Source organism: Neodiprion virginianus, chromosome 7 (assembly GCF_021901495.1).
Source record: "Neodiprion virginianus isolate iyNeoVirg1 chromosome 7, iyNeoVirg1.1, whole genome shotgun sequence".
Lineage (NCBI taxonomy): Eukaryota > Metazoa > Arthropoda > Insecta > Hymenoptera > Diprionidae > Neodiprion > Neodiprion virginianus.
Window position 1 is genome coordinate 3777854 of NC_060883.1, and position 12473 is coordinate 3790326.

General features: G+C 38.9%; 1 protein-coding gene across 5 annotated transcripts in view; it reads left to right on the top strand.

The window, feature by feature from the left end:
* The first annotated feature begins 281 nt into the window (after positions 1 to 281).
* The window catches only part of LOC124308940 (uncharacterized), a 92508-nt gene continuing 80316 nt past the window's right edge, over positions 282 to 12473 (top strand). For 4 of the 5 annotated variants that reach the window (XR_006909146.1, XR_006909147.1, XR_006909145.1 and 1 more), the window contains exons 1-2: positions 282 to 1587; positions 7651 to 7760. The gene's annotated coding sequence lies outside the window, so the exon portion shown is untranslated. The remainder of the gene's footprint in view (positions 1588 to 7650; positions 7761 to 12473) is intronic. The other variant, XR_006909148.1, reaches the window with a different exon arrangement.

Consider the following 12473-nt stretch of genomic DNA (forward strand, 5'->3'; position numbering starts at 1 on the left):
AAGTAATAAACACCAGGCAACTGCAACGTTTCGGAAACTGTAGAGCGTCAAAACTTCGTCTTCAAGGTTGAATTCAAGGTACACATAAATAAGGGAGAATAACGATCACTGCTGTATACAGACTGTACAAAAACAAATTACGTAATCCGCATATTGGCATACGACTATAGTGTATAATTCTGTAGATTCTGAACCGAGAATCTCCGGTCTTGATAATCACAAATTGAGATGAGCCAGTCTCGCTATTCCCGCAGAGTGGGCACGACCAGCATTCAGTCAAGTCGATACCGAGGTGAACTAATTGGTGGTAGATCATCGGATCACGAGACAAAGCTTAACTCCATTACTGTAGTATATTAACGGTATCGAGTGAAGCGGAACTTGTGTAAACACGATCGTGAATATACGTATCGCAAAGGCGTAGAGGTGATCAAAACAATCTTCCAAAGGACACACGAACCTTCGACGTCAACACCTTTCCAGCGATATGTTTTCCGTTACACGAAATGCGACAGTGCTGCAGTGTGTCAAAGTCTCGAATCCAGTGTGGGTCGGTCACACCGTGGAATGGGAGTAAGCGGTTTGAGGTGCCTTTGGGCTTCAAAGTACCGGCTACCCACGGCAGACGTGAACCCAAAGGCATGGATTGGTGGCCTAATCGTCGGGTGGGTTTTTTTTACGACCGTTGGGTTTAACTTTTTTCTTCCCACTTGTATATTTTTCAAGCCTGAACGCCTAGGCAGGTGAGAGTGCGCAGGTGTAATCAAACCTTTCATGCTGTCAGGTACTCGCCGTAACGGGTGTAACACGCGTTGAAGTAGTAAAACGATCGGGGTTGTGGTTGTGTTGTTGTGTCTGTGCATAGCGAATAGGATGTCGTACCTTGGGCAATAGCGACACGCGTTTTTACTCTGTGGATTCGAACGGGCCTGAGGGGATGAAAAATTCATTAACTTGCAAATGTCAAGGCTTGGGTGTTTTTATTAACTTGACGAGTCATCGGTGGCCCGTGATCTAAATCAGTGTTCGACGCTTCTGTTAGGTATAATGTTCGGGTGATTTAATCGAATGTTTTCGTGTTTTGAAACGAAGCGAAGTGAGCAAACTATGGATTCTTGAAGTGACTTAAAGAGATCGAAAATAACCAGACGATGTGAAGTAACTTGGGTAACTCTACAAACATGAGTAAATTAAAATTCGATTGAATCAACATCGGTCCGTTAAGTGACCACGTAACTCAAACTGAACATGAACTGTTTAAATCATTCCATGTAAAATTGAACTAGCAATTTAATTAGCTTGACCTCGTGTGAGTTCAATCGCATTGACATGACTTTACGTGACCTAAGCTAATGGGTATTAAGTGATACTGTGATTCAAGTCGAATGATTGAGTTCTATGATTTCTAGAGACCTGGCAAGTGGAGTTCAATGACTTTACGCAACTTTGAGTGACTTGGATCAAGTTTCCACGCGTAATCACAAGTGATTTTAAGTGACTTCGGGATAATTTCAATCAACCTCGCGAGACGTTATGAAGTGCCTGTAAGTGGATTTGGAAGTGATTCCAAAACGATGACACCTTATTGTAAGTACAAAACGGCCACTTTAAAAGTATATTTTTTATACATTCTTGATTTCCTTTCGGTGTCGCAGTCTTTATTTCAGGAACTGATCTTAGAATTGTGCAAAAATTGAGGGTAAAATTGGAAACAGAGAAAAAGTACTGACTGTTGTTAGAAAAGCGGGTTCCTTCACTGAGAAATTTTCAGTTCCGGTTACTGCTCAGTCCTTAACTATTTTCAGTTTTTGCCACAATCGAAAAATATAATTCCAGGTAGAGAATGAAAATTAGTTTTCTAGCTGTTACAGAAAGTCTAGTATCCGTTACTATTCTCACTCATTACGATCGCTGTTGCTATATTTTCTTGCAGCTGTTGCGAAAATTTAATGCTTGCGCTAGAATAAATTGACGCCAAAGCCTTATTTAACTAAAAAGAGTAGAGTAAACCTCAGAAACTGATTTTGCGTTGCAATAACCAAAAAAAAATCGACAATAGCGCGAAACGGTTAGGCGCAGCTAGTTTTTCGTAATTCCAACGATATTCAAACAGTTTTTTTTAACGATACCTGTTTTACTCAACTTTTCTAGTTACTGTAACAAATGAAATTTTTCTCAGAGTTGGTCTTGGGATCGTTGACTCGCAGGTTTCTCGCGTGGCGATGAATATTAATTTGGCGATTGATGCACCGCTCGGTTACGAGATCAAGTTAACCCCGTTTAACCCGAAGTGCAGCACACCTTGATTGTACAACGTTCGAGTCTCTTCGTGTCGGGGGGGATTTCCCCACAAAGCGTGAGCTCTTTACTCCGGTCTGTGCAATTATTATTGCACAACTGAACCTCCGCACGTTTCGCATCCACACTCGACTCGACGATAAACGGTAATTAGATGGACGATCCTCTCGCAGAAATTGACGCAATTAGTCCAGATTGGCAGCCAACGCTGCTCTCTCATTATTGCAACCACACGCCGCTTTGAAAATTTCGCAAAATTCATTCGCCGTATTAATCTTGCGGATCGTTGTTGAAACGTGAAATTGAATTCTCTGTAATTTTAGCGACTTTCTTTATTTTTATAAATTACTTTTGATATAGGTTGTGGAAGTAAAATGAAAAAGGTACACAGGGTATTTGTTTATACTGCAGTTTATTTTTGATTAAGACCCGGATCTTTACTAATATTACTTTGAATACAAATATTGGCTGTCAAGCAAACGCTGGGTTCAGAGCTAACCCGCAATACGCACTGGGGCGATCTACCTGCCGGTACGCTATTGCTCAGCCTACACACACACATACGTACTATACCTACTCTTACCTATGGACATAAACAGAATATATATATATAACTAATATCGACGTTCAATTTATATTTCAACACTTGCCCCTAAATTGAACTCCACTTACAAGAAGAAATATATATATATATTACAAAAAAGTATTATATAAACCTGTATGGGTGATGAAAAAATTTAATTTATTAATTCTTACAGCTTTTGTTATCGCATCAGCTACCATTTCGTTCGTTGGGACAAAATCTAATGTGATAGTTTTTTGAAGTACATGATCTCTGACAAAAGACATTCTTACATTTATGTGTTTAGTTTTACAACTATAATTCGCGTTTTTGATATGATCAATCGCTGGTCGACAATCAGATTTTAAATGGATAGGACTATTTGATATGATGTTTAATTCAATGGTCAATTCTCTCAACCAAATGATTTCTTGGGTTGCGTCTGACATTGCTACAAATTCTGCTTCTTCCGACGAAATACTGGTTAAAGTTTTTCTTGTGGAACGCCAGCTGACTGCGCCTCCTTGCATAATAAAAACATAAGCCACGACTGGTCTTGGATCTTGCAGACTTTGATTATAGCTAGCATCGCTATAGCCAAACAAATCCTGATTCCCTGATTTGAAATAATACAGTCTGTATGATGCTGTGCCCTTTAGGTATCTAAAAATTCGTTTGACTAATTCCCAATGCTCTTCGGTATAATTGGAATTAAATTTACTAACAGCACCAATAGCGTATGCAAGGTCAGGCCTTGTCCATTGTAATAAATACATGAGACTACCAACCGCTGATTGATAAGGTATGTTTGCTGGCTTTCGCGTATCCCTTTGTCTTGGTGCAGGAAAATCTGTTGTTTCGATTGGAGTCGACACTGAATTACAATCACTCATGCCGAACTTGTGCAAAAGGGATTCTACATAATGCATTTGATCTAAGCTTATCCAACCGTTTTCTTTATCGCGACTTATATTTACTCCTAGGAATCTCTTCGCTTCACCTAAATTCTTTATGGGATATTTCTTAGATAAATTATCAAAGAGAGTTTTTACGCAATGTATACTATTTGTGAACGTAAGAATGTCGTCGACATAAATAACTGTAATTAAAATGACATTTTCATCGATATAAAAATATACGCATGGATCTTGCCTGGACTGCGTCATATTCATCAATTTTAAATCACCATCTATCCTTTTATTCCATGCTCGGCCACTTTGCTTTAAACCGTAGAGTGCCTTGTTTAATAGATAGAATTTTCCTTCAATACCCTGTTGTTCATAGCCTTCCGGCTGAGTTAAATAAATCTCTTCATCCAACTCACCGTGAAGATATGCAGATTCCACATCGAAATGAAGAATATCCAAACCTTTTCTAGCTGCATAGGCGAACAACACGCGTAAAGTTGTATAGCGCACTACTGGCGAATACGTTTCGCTATAGTCTATTCCTGGAACTTGGTCGAAACCGCGAGCGACGAGTCTCGCTTTACAGAAAGCATTACCTCTTTCATCAACCTTTTTCTTATAGACCCACTTGCAAGTTATTGGTTCTCGATCGATAGGCAAGTCTACAAGTGTCCAAGTATTATTTTTATTTATCGAGCTCATCTCCTTATCCATCGCTTGGATCCAGGAAGATTTTTCAGGACTCTCTATCGCTTCTCGGTATGTTGCAGGAGTGGAATCGATTTGGACCATTTGATAATCATCAAAAGAATTATTACTATCAATTGATTGATTTGTTTCTAAAGTACTATTCGCTGAAAATGGATTTGAACTAGACGTCGACGAAAAATTTGTAACGTAATCTTGCAAATATGCTGGACGTTTTTTATCTCTAGTAGATGTTCTTCTAATCACAGGTTCAGTCGGTTGTTTAGCCTGTTCATTGGCACCCATCTCGTCCACGTTATCGCGATTTTGATTTCGTTCGAGATTCGGTTGATCAATCGTTTCTGACTTTTCTTGAATAGGTAGTAAAGCGATATTTTTAGAATTATTTTGAACATTATCAACAGAGCATTTAGAATTTACAGATTTTTCAACAAATATTACATCCCTACTTACTAAAATTTTTTTGTTTACAATATCCCAAAGTCTAAAACCTCTTTGACTCGGGCAATAACCTATAAATTTACATTCTACAGATTGAGGATCTAATTTTTTCTTTTTCTCCGACGGCACTCGAGCGAACGCTTTGCAACCAAAAATTTTAACGCTTGTTAAGTCCGGAAGTTTACAACTCCAAAGTTCTTCGGGAGTTTTCCATTCAAGTGCCGCGTGAGGGGACCTATTATATAAATAAGCGGCCGTCGCTACGGCATCTTTCCAAAATTTACTTGACAAATTCGCATCTATCAACATGCAACGAGCTTTATCTAGTAACGTACGATTTAGCCTTTCCGCTCGGCCGTTTTGCTGAGGATTACCTGGAATCGTTGTTTGAATATTTATTCCTGCTTTAATACAAATATCCTTAAATTGTTTATTTAAATACTCAGTACCGTTATCTATTCTTAGATTAATAATTTTACTACTCGTTTCATTTTCAACTAAAGATTTAAATTGCAAAAACATATTAGTAGCTTGATCTTTGGATTTAAGGAAATAAATTACTGATTTTCGACTGTAATCATCTATAAAAGTTAAAAAATATTTGTATCCATCATAAGACAAAGTTGGAACTTGGCAGACGTCTGAATGGATTAACTCTAATTTTTTACTGGCTCTATTAAAGCTGGATTTAAAACAATGTCTTGGATGCTTGGCCATTGGGCAAATCTCACAGAAAAAATTTTTATCATTTACTACTTGAATATCTACATAATTACTTAACAATTTTTTCAAAGCATCAACATTTAAATGAGCCATTCTCCGATGCCATAATTCCAAACTTTCCCCTTTACTTTGAACCTTCTTCACTACTGCAGGGCAACTGAAAATAGATTTAGGACTATTTATTTTATCATTCTTGATATCTAAGACATACACACCATTTTTACTTTTATTTCCGACAATAACAATATCTGAACGCTTATTAAAGATCTTACAATCTTTCTCTTTGAAATCAATGTTCCAACCCGATTTTGTCATTATACCTACGGATAATAAATTCGAAGCCAACTCTGGTGAATACAAAACATTCTTTAACTTAATTAATACTCTCTTATTATTATGGTGCGTATACAGATTTACATCGCCCTCTCCGCATACCTTGAGTTTCTGTTTATTCGCTACTATTATTATTTTGATTTTCGAATCACGCATATTCTCGAACATACCTCTATTACTACACATATGCCTCGAAGCAGCTGAGTCTATCATCCATGAGTCGCTACTACATGTGCCCATCGCTATCAGCAACACACTCGCATACTCAATCTCGGCGCTTTCGTACTCGTCTTCTTCATCACCGCCTTGAGCTGCCATGGCACCAGACCCATCTCTCCTGTTGTTACCGCTGTTGTTATTATTTTGACTCCAGTTGCTGCTATTACCACTAACTCGACGACAATTTCTTGCGTAATGTCCAGGACGGTTACATCTATAGCAGATTAATGATGATCTGCCTCTCTGAACGCCTCTTCCACCTCTGTTTGGTTTGTATCCAGCGTTTGCGCGCGAAAAGAATGCCAAGTCATTGTTTTGTTCCGTTGAAAACCACTTAACATCTTGTAAAATCTTTGTCTTCACCAAGTCTGTCGTTAGATCAATCTTGGAACTTTCCAGAGCCATGACCATGGGTTTGTATACTTCGGGAAGACCATTCAACAGAATTGCTCCTATTACTTTGTCCGGGAACTCCAAGCCGATACTCTTCAACTGGTGAGCGGCCGATACAATTGTATCAATATAATTTTCTTCGGACGAACAATTTTCGAGCTTCGTGTCTGTAACCAACTTTATCAGTTGCAGACCCCTGGTCACTCCTGTATCTGCATAGGTTTTCTTTAGAGCCAACCACACATCACGGGCCGTATTCAAATCTCTTACGTGTCCATATACCTGCCGCTCGACCGCAAGGATGATTTTGGCGCGAGTTTTCTTGTCTTTCTGGGGGTCGGTAGGAACTGCCGCTGCATTGTCGGGATTAATAAAATCCCACAAATCTTCGTGGGTCAAGTAAGCTTCCATTGCCACTGCCCAATCATCATAATTTTCGCGGCCTTTCAACTTTTCGATTGTCTGAAGCCCGCTCAACGACGTACTGGCTGCCATATTGGTTTTTCACTTTTGAATAAAGCGTCGATGAGCTAATCACTGACTTTTCGCGTTAAACCTTCGTAACTGGGCCCATAACCTGATATAGGTTGTGGAAGTAAAATGAAAAAGGTACACAGGGTATTTGTTTATACTGCAGTTTATTTTTGATTAAGACCCGGATCTTTACTAATATTACTTTGAATACAAATATTGGCTGTCAAGCAAACGCTGGGTTCAGAGCTAACCCGCAATACGCACTGGGGCGATCTACCTGCCGGTACGCTATTGCTCAGCCTACACACACACATACGTACTATACCTACTCTTACCTATGGACATAAACAGAATATATATATATAACTAATATCGACGTTCAATTTATATTTCAACAACTTTTCATCAGAAGAATAGGTTCGTAGTATCGTACTCATATTTTCCTCTTTCACCCCATCAATTCAAATTGAGTAAATTTGAACATCTATTTTCCGCTACTTTGATCCTGCAGACCGTAACCCTTAAAGATCAAACAGCTTTGGTATAACCCTCAAAGACGTTTCTAAAAATTGGAACATTTTTTTTTTTTAGAAACGAGTTATACGTTATCCCTGAACCGATACAAGCGTTCGGTTATTCGAAGCGCGGGACTAAATAAGAAACCCTAATCGACTCAGCTTGGTACTTGGAATATCGATTCTGTGAGTATAACGAGAAATGTGCCCGAAGCGCGAATCATGGCTATATATAATAATATAATACACACATCCTTACCGTCACGCGTCGCTTCACGCCCACATCGCCCGCAATAAAGATGCTATCGTTCCGGACGTTCGAAATTTAAATATGAATTGCTTTATTAATATAAAATTTTTTTCTCTTCTGTTCTTTTTTTTTTTTTTTTTTATTTCTTTCTTTTACTGCACCTCGCCGCCAATTGGTGGTTGTCAGAATGGCCATTCGTTAAAAAACCGTGGTTCTCATCCCCCCCCCCCCTTTTTTTTTTATCTCTTTCAATGTCATCTCCTCATCGATCTCCATTCACTTCGTAGCTTCCTATCTTACGCAAGTGTGTTGATGAAACGGGATTTTCACTTTCTTCGCTGAACAGCCATAACCACAAATTTTACACCGTTGTAGCTTCTTTATTTTGTATTGATAAAAAATTTACCATACATTTCCCTCCACTCTGAATGTAGAAAATTCGCTTCCTTTCTCGACGATTTTGAAAATTACTGTCCTTTGAAACCTGAACAACTTTTCTATTTTAAAACATTCCAAAATTCGTTTGAATTTTTTGTTTTCACACGTTATAGATTGAAATTTGATAATGACATAAAATTGGATAGTTGGAAGCATATAATTTATACCATTTTAAGAATGCTGGAAGCTTTCTGTTATTACGACATGATTTTTCTTTTTACGATAAAAATTCTGTTAAAATTGAAAAAAAAGTACAACGGATCACGTCTTACGATAAACATTGACATTTATTTCGCTTGAAAAACTTCCTGGAAGTTCACGACCATTTTTCGGTAAAGGTTGTTGGAGTTGGCTCATTTTTTTTACGAAAGATATGAAGAAAGTTTGAAGAAAACATGAAAAAAAAAAAAAATTTGGATATATCAATAAAGTCAATGCAAAGTTTGTACATACTTTTTACGAATTGACGAAAAAAGAAAAACTTTGCTCTTCGAATGAGAGGTTAGAAAGCGTCGAAAAATTGTGCGTATCTACTACAGAAAACCGTACCGAGTATATCCTCGACTTTTTTTTTTTTTTTTTTTTGTACACCCTGCGCCATTACGGGGTGAAATTTCGACGATTTCTTAGAGACATCCAATAACCCGCCGCAGGCCAACACATCCATAGAACGGCGAGATACAGGCTCGGTTCTCTCTCCTCTCCGTGCTTCACCGCTTCTCTCGTTTTTTTTTCTCCCGTGAGAATATCGGGGGCGGAGGATTGCCCGGAGGCAAAACCGGGGTCCGTATGGCGCCGCGACGCGGCCTGCACGTCCTTTCTTTAGGTGGGACAACCGACCCCGAAGGGTACCTTATACTTGCTCCGAGTCACCAGCCGCTGATCGAGGCGGCCCTCCAGGTCGTTGGCCACGATTCAAACTTACGCCGATTGAATTTTAGTCAAGTGGATATTCGGGCGATAAAGGAGAGAGAGAGATGGAGAAGGGAAAAAAAGAGGTGTAAAATCGATTGACAGTCAGAAACGATACTGCCGAGGTGTCGATGCGTGTGTTTGATCGATCAATGCCTGCCGAAAGTGTAATATCTTTGTTAGAATTTGTCGTCAAACTTTTCTGTAGATAATCTTTGACGCACAGAGTGATTCAATTGAAACTCTGAGAATCGGAGGAGCCTAGTTGATGAATTGGACCCCACCCTTCAGCCAATCTAACGAATCTTTAAGCATACCGGGACAGTCTCTTGAAACTTGAGAATCAACCGCGCATGCGCGAGATTTATCGGCTCTTCGCGCAGGCTGGCCATCTCGAGTTTTCAGCTGTCAAACCGTTTCTGCCGGCAATGTAGTTGATACGAATTTTCGAGGTTAGAATCTCAAATGATTGAGGCAGTGACTCGGAAAGGTTTGGGAAGCGTTTGTTGATGGGTCGGAAAGTTGATTCTTCAAAGAACGGTCGGAATTCAATGCTTATGCTCTTTGAACATTCAAAGTACACATTTTGCGTACGTTGGCCCGCCTGCATCGCGGACAAGAATATCGCTGCGGGAAGATTTCGCCGACCAATGAGATTCAATTATTTGCAATCATACCTCAAGAGTTTCTTTTTTCAAAGAAAATGAAAATATTTAGATCAATTCGAGCTTGAAGGCTCTGTTATTTATAGTTTCAACAATATTTTATAATTTTTTCATCGACCCAATCAATTTTGACACAATCTTTGAAACCCATTTATCGATTCGAGTTTGTGGCTAGATTCTTTTTATAAAAACTTTTCTCAACAATGGTTTTGCTCGAAAACTGAAATTTTTCGTTCATAATCATATGTATTCGAAAAACAATTTTTTTCTCAACATCACAGCTACAAGCTCGAACCCAAACATATGTTATCAAATCGAAAAAAAAATTTTCTTTACGTTACAAGTTGGACAGCAATGTTAAGAGATGCTTTCATGCGCCATGCTGCCGTTTTGCTATTAAATATCAATGAAAAAATTTCAAAATCTTCCTGAAACTATCAACAACAAAGCCCTCAAACTCAAATTGCTCCAAGTGTTCCGAATTTTTGAAAAAAAAAAAATATCCTTGCCGCGTGAAATCGCACGCAACATTCAGGGACCTCAAGAAGCTACCTTCGACTCGTGAAGCGTTGGTAAACGATATGACTTATCGCTAAGCATTAATGCATAAGAGGGGCATCGACCTGCAGCCGAGCACAGTGTCAGGGTTCAAACGTCAATTACATAGTGTAATTGGTCTAGCCGGCTAGAACAGTAGCAGCAGCAGCAGCAGCCTTCGCCTTGGCCATCACCATTACCATCAGCATCGCAGCAGCTATTCTAGCCCCACTCGGTATCTGGGGATCTGGTAACAGGCCGGTGATCTCACCCTGTAAATGAAACGTGGAATAATTAACGAAAATACTCGGCTGACCGACCATCTCTTCTCGTAGTCTCCGGTCCTTCAGCGAGTCCTCTTGGTCCTTCGCTCCTTCGAGTCTCAAGCTTCAATTTAGAACTTGAGTCGGGTCTTTCAGCGTCTAGACTACTGGTAATGGCAAATAATACCTCTGTTTTTACTTTTTTTTTTTTTTTCGTTCAAAGGGTGAGTCGCGAGCTATCGTTACTTCTCCTCGTCCTGATACTGCGAGCTCAGGCTTAGAGTTTTGTATTTTCTGTTTACTCCTCGCTTGAATTCTCGTGTTGATAAATAACGGACCCTTCGGCTCGTCGTACTTTTGCCTTTTCATTTCATGCGGGCACTTCAACTTACTTCGCGTCATTTTTGAATGGATTTGTTTATAAATTGATGCAACTTCGTACTTACCGAGTATTTCCATCACTTCAGTTACTTCATGTGAAACGTTGAAACGAACTCGAATTAAAAGGGCATCTACAGAAATTTTAGTTAATTTTTTTCTCGTGTAGAAAAAGTTTTTGAAATTTTAGAAGTCATAGGTATGCATTTCTTACATCTTTTAGAGTAAAGACACTTTACATCCTTATTTAAATGTATCAGGGTGATGCGCAGAGTACGATTTTAATAGAGTACAAAAAGGTAAAAATTCATTGCGCGCAAGGTTTCTCACTTAATATTTGTAGCATAGCATACGGATTTTTCTGGCACAATCTACTTGCAAATGCCCAAAAATTGTCATAGGATTATTTCAACAGCTTCATTTTTAAAAATTAGTCATTTTTCAATATAAAATTTAGGGTATTTCAGGAAAGGTCAGGAAAAATGCGCTTAAAGTTTAAATTCTCATACAAATCAAAGGTTTTCGAAAATCGATACTGGTAAAATTTCAAAAAAACGACAGTCAATTTTTTGTCTATAAATGCCCTCTTAACGACTCTAACTCATCACGAGTGACTTCGAAGAACGACTAGAATTCTTCCTTTTTTCCAAGTTGACGTAACTTCGAGTGGCTGTAAATAGTTTCACCCCAACTTGGAGTGAATCGAAGCCACCTATCGCTAAGCGTTCAACTAAGTGTGCTTAACTCGAAGTGTAAATCGTTTGACCTCTCGCTGCTTGGCCGAAAATTATATCGCCAAAGTAAACTAATAACGCGCGTTCATCTCGTGCAAAAGATTTCTTACCGCACTTTTCGTTAATTAAATTTTTTCCACCCTCGCCATTAGACATCGCTCTTCTTGGAATTATACCTGCAACATATCCACTCAACTCGGAGCGCACCGAAACTGCAGTACAGCGGTAGCCAAGGTGGTTGGCTTCGTCTTACGCTATTCTTGAAAGTTAATTAGTCGGAGTGCCGGCACAAAGACTGTGACAGCACGTCCTGTAGCTACGAGGTACAATCACTCGGTGGGCAACCCCTGTTCTTTTATTTGCACGGACGGTAACCTTATTTTGACCCCATTCTAATCTTGCGCGCAGCTTCTCTTAATCTGGCTCAAGCTGATCCCAGATGTTTTTTTTCTTTTTTTTTTTTATGATTACGGATGTTGAAACAACGAATAAAGTACCAACGATGAATGGAAACATGGGAAATCTGGTTTTCAAAATCCAGTAATAAAATGACTGAAGCAGGTCCAACAATTTTTCGTGATAATCAACGGGGAAAAATTTTGAATGGATCAGTTCAACGGTTCAAAATTTTTTATTACATTTTTCTTCAATCTGAGCTAATGGAATTATGTGATATTTCGTATCACTTTTTCTAAATATACGATCATGTTTTTCCCAGTTTA